Here is a 4,992-nt window from a genome sequence, read left to right as displayed (position 1 = left end):
CTCGCGATCTCCGTGTACCATTGCACCGTTCCGGTGCCATCTCAACGCGCTGAGCTCAATCTAAGCGCGATTGCACCGCCCCCATGCTGAACCGGAGGCGGGGTCGCCGCAGTGTCTGACTCCTCACCAGCCGGTACCCGCTGCCGCGCATGAGAGACGCCCCGGTAGCCTTCCAACCTGGGCCGAATGGAAATTTGCAGGGACATGTATATAGAAAGAAATCAGTCGAGCAGTTGCCTTTCCTTGTCTTCTCTTCCTCTTATAATACAAAATCTCTTTTTTCTCCTTCCTCTCCTTACGTCTTACCGCTAGACACTCTTTTCTCTCTCAGGTTGCCGTTTTGATTTAACTTCATGGTCTTTTTCTGCTCCTTAGTTCTCTCAACTCTTTTTCCCACCGTTTCTTCCTCCATCTTCTCTCTTCAGAGAACTCTTGTTTACCTTTTTCCTTGCCTCTCCCTTCTCCTTCATCCTTATCTTATGGCCATTTCTGTTCTTTCCCATTGTTCCTTCTAGTTTCCCCTATACTATTACCCCTGTTCTCTCATTTTAGCCTCTTTTCTAATTTCCTTTTCTCAAGTCTTCTCCCATCCCTCCACTCACGGGTCTCCCATCATTACATATTATTTCTCTATTTTGTGCTTAACTTTACCCCTCTTTCTATGCTCGGCTTGCTCCACATCAATCTCTCTCTAGCCTTTATCCTTCTTTTCATAACTAAAAATGCTGCTTTCCTCGTTTTCTGTCTAGCTCGCCTTCTTGTCCTTCCTCTTCTCACCTCTACTGGTATCTGACCGTCACTTTCCTTCTCTACCAGAGGATGACTACACTCTCACAGGGGAAGGAGCACCAGGCCTGTTAATAAAGTGCCAATGAGGATGGCAAAGGGTGAGTTACATATTAGCTAGGGCTTTACTCAAGACATAACATGTGAATGATTCTATTTCTGCACGACAGAACTTTCAGGGACAGGACGGACAGGGCATGGGGTGGGCGAGGAAGGGAGGGGTGCGTGCCATGTGAGTCTGTCTCGGCACAGATCTGCCCACTTCACTGAAGTCCAGGGCAGCTTGTGTCATGATGCGCGTAAATAATCTCATTATAGGTGTCCCCCAGGCTTTAGGGCTCCTCTGAAGAGCACATTACCTGGCAGAGCCACAAAGATGTGGTGGGCGCCCCTGGTGGTCCACTAATGTGTGCCCACTGTGCACATGGCTAGACCCGGCCCTAGTAGGCACATTTAACTAGTACCTCCCCTGAATGTAGATTTTCATACCTAGAGGCTAGACATTAATAATGCAGCAATATTGTTCCCGGTTAATGAAATATGGATTTCCTTGCAGTACTAGAACACATTTGATTTAAACTTGTTTCAATGCTTGACAGACCATTTCAAGCATGCCAACTGAATGAACTAATACCTGAAGACCGTCAGTGGCTAAAAACTGTCATGAGAATGATTCCTCTGTGCCAATCTTCACCTGAAAAGAGACAATTCCTTCCAAGGTATTAATGACTAATTATGATCGGAGTGATGGATTTTCAAATGTACAAAGATTATAGATGCCAAGTAACATAGAATAGAAGAAATTCAAAAGGACAAACGCTAGAAATGGTATCATTTTTAGGTTTCGCCTGCACAGCACTTGCGTTCTGCTTGTGAAATCTATTGTATGCGATATAATCTTAAAAGGGGCTTACATCCTGCCCCAATGCTGGTCATTAGTTCCTGTGCTTGCCGCTTACTTTTCCTCCATTACTATTGTCTGCATCATAGTCTCCTGCATTTGTCAATGCGGCTGAGGCTGGATACCCATTTCCTGGAGGACTTCCCAAAGCTTCTCCTTAGGTACCACATTGAAAGCAGCGTGCAGGTTGATGACACCACATAAAGGTTACCCTTGGCCAGATCTACCACCCTCCACTTGGTCAAGAGAGTATGCAAAGACCTGATCCACGGCTCTAACCTTCTGCTTAAAACCTGCCTGAAGGTTGGAGAGGAGTTTGTTATCATCACACTAATCTAATACTCTCTAGCAATACATTTTTTGGAGTTTGTCTAGGAGGCTAATTGGCCGATAGTTAGGGGGCGCAGTGGGGTCCCCCTTTTTAAAAACTGCCACAATTTCTGCCCCCTTCCAAGAGGGGGGAATTACCACCTCCACTGTACTGGCACTGGAGACCACTTGATGTAGAGCACCCATACTCTTGGATTGGACTTATAAACATCAGGTGGGATTTTATCAAGGCTTTGGATTTTCCCAAGCTCAAAGGAGGCTCCGTCTACTCCAATGCAAAGGTTGTTGGGTATCGTGTCGCATTTGGTCTTCTACACACATCTCCACCTTCTTGTTTACTCTGCCCGTCCCCACCCGGGGTATCCAATCTCCCAAAGTGGGCACCCGCTTCGATCAGATTGCCTAAATCCCCTTCTCCCCTGAAAACTGGAGACCAACACTTTTTTGGGCCGTTAGTAACTGCAGCATCCGAAAGGTCCATCCACAAGTCCTCGTCCCATTCTCGTTTGGCTTCTCTCACAGTTTCCCTGTACAATGCCCAGCGTTTCCTATAACATCTCCTCTTGTTCAATTGCTTTGGTGCCGTTTAAATGCTTTGCATTTATTCCTTTGTTGAAGCCACAGCTACCCAGGCGGGTTTGAGCTAAGGTTTGACAAACGAGAGATTGCAGTAACCAATTGAGTTTTCATAATGTAAAAAAGTGCATTTCCGACCCATTACTTGCATTTACTGGTCATTTAAAGTGTGGATGATTTTATGTGTAGTTCATAGCGTTTATTGATATTTTGAAACATTGTTTCATAATCAAAATTGACGTTGAAAATACCTGAAGGGGAAAGACGAACAAAAATACAGACACAATTATTTTGTCCTTTTAGGTTTCGCCTGCACAGTGCTTGCAAAACCTCTTATATTTAATATATCTGAAATAGGGGCTCTTATCAGTTCTCAATGTTGAATTACTGTGTTGATTCGCTTTTGTGTGGAACTTTTGGTTAACTTCCCCTGGCTCCAATCGATCAATCAATCAATCATGTAATTTGTAAAGTGCACTACATACCCGTAAGGGTTTCAAGGTTCTGGGGGGGGGGGGGGGGTGCTGTTGCTACCGGTCGAAGAGCCAGGTCCTAGAATTGTCTCCGGAAAGTCAGCAGGTCTTCGTTTTGTCGTAGGTAGAGGGGGAGGGTGTTCCAGGTCCTGGCAGCGCGGTGGGAGAAGGACATGCCTCCGGAAGTTGTTCTACGGATGCGCGGGTCCGTATCCAGGTCGTGGTCAGCAGAGCGGAGTTTCCTGTTGGGTACGTAGAAGGAGAGTCGACTGTTGAGATAGGCTGGTCCGGTCTTGTGGAGTGCCTTGTGTGCATGGATCAGGAGCTTGAAGGAGATTCTCCTGTCGACGGGGAGCCAGTGCAGGTTCCTCAGGTGGGGGGGTGATGTGGTTGAGGCGCGAGAAGTCGAGGATCAGGCGTTCTGGATTCTCTGCAGTCTGTTGATGAGCTTGGACGAGGCTCCGGAGTAGAGGGCGTTTCTTTAGTCGAGTCTGCTGCTGACTAGGGCCTGGGTGACTGTTTTCCTCGTGTTTGTCGGGATCCATCTGTAGATCTTGCGGAGCATGCGGAGGGTGTTGAAGCAGGTGGAGGAGACTGCGTTGACTTGTTTGGTCATGGTGAGTTTTGAGTCGAGGATGATTCCCAGGTTGCGTGCGTGGTCGGTGGGGGCAGGGGGGGGTCCGCAGTGATGCGGTCCACCATGAGTCGTCCCATGCTGAGGGGTTGGACCCGAGGATGAGGATCTCCGTCTTGTCTGAGTTCAGCTTAAGTCTGCTTTCCTTCATCCAGTCTGCGATTGCCTTCAATCCCTGGTAGAGGTTGGATTTGGCGGTGTGAGGGTCCTTAGTGAGGGAGAGGATCAGCTGCGTGTCATCGGTGTAGGAGATTATGTTGAGGTCGTGCTGTCGGGCGATGCGTGCTAGTGGTGCCATGTAGACGTTGAACAGCGTCGGGCTGAGGGAAGATCCTTGAGGGACGCCGTAGATGATCTCAGAGGCCTCGGACCGGAACGGGGGGAGGCGGACTCTCTGAGTTCTGCCAGAGAAGAAGGAGGTGGTCCAGTCCAAGGCCTTCTCCCGGATCCCTGCATATTGGAGTCGTGTGCATAGTGTGCGGTGGCAGTCGGTGTCGAAGGCGGCGGAGAGATCCAGCAGGATGAGGGCCGCTGTCTCGCCGTTGTCTAGAAGGATCCTGATGTCGTCTGTGGCAGCGATGAGGGCGGACTCAGTGCTGTGGTTGCTGCGGAATCCTGATTGGGAGGGATCCAGGATGTTGTTGTCTTCGAAGTGACGGGTGAGCTGGGTGTTAACTATCTTCTCGATGACCTTTGCTGGGAACATAAGCAGGGAGATGGGTTGGAAGTTCTTGAGGTCGCTCGGATCCGCCTTGGGTTTCTTCAGTAGGACATTGATCTCTGCGTGCTTCCAGTTCTCAGGGAAGGTGGCGGTCTCGAAGAAGAGGTTGATGATTTTGTGCAGGTGGGGTGCGATGGAATTGCTGGCTTTGTTGAAGATGTGGTGTGGGAGAGGGTCAGACGGGGATCCGGAGTGGATTGTGCCCATGGTCTTGATTGTGTCCTCGATGCTCACGTTGGCCCAGGTTGTCAGGGTGTCGTGGTGTTAAATGGTAGCGGCAGTTTCAGTCGGTATCCTTTCAAGTAATTGCCCGGCGGTAATCGCCTCTCATACCACTCGATAATTTACCAATAAAAGAGGCAGGCGCCGGAGACTGGAAGGCAGGAAACAAAGTTTTATTCCGTCGGAGCAGAACACATCAGATCAGACAGCAAGGTATCGTCACGAGGTGCTCTAACTGCATCTCTGAGACCTCGTCTCTTATACACTGGTTTATTGCTTTATTACACATAGTACATTCTTGAGATTCCCTTGATGTGCGGGGGAATATCCCCTGAAGCCCCGGTTCAGA

This window comes from Triturus cristatus, chromosome 2_2 (assembly GCF_964204655.1).
Source record: "Triturus cristatus chromosome 2_2, aTriCri1.1, whole genome shotgun sequence".
NCBI classification, from domain to species: domain Eukaryota; kingdom Metazoa; phylum Chordata; class Amphibia; order Caudata; family Salamandridae; genus Triturus; species Triturus cristatus.
Note: the sequence above shows the minus strand (reverse complement) of the source record.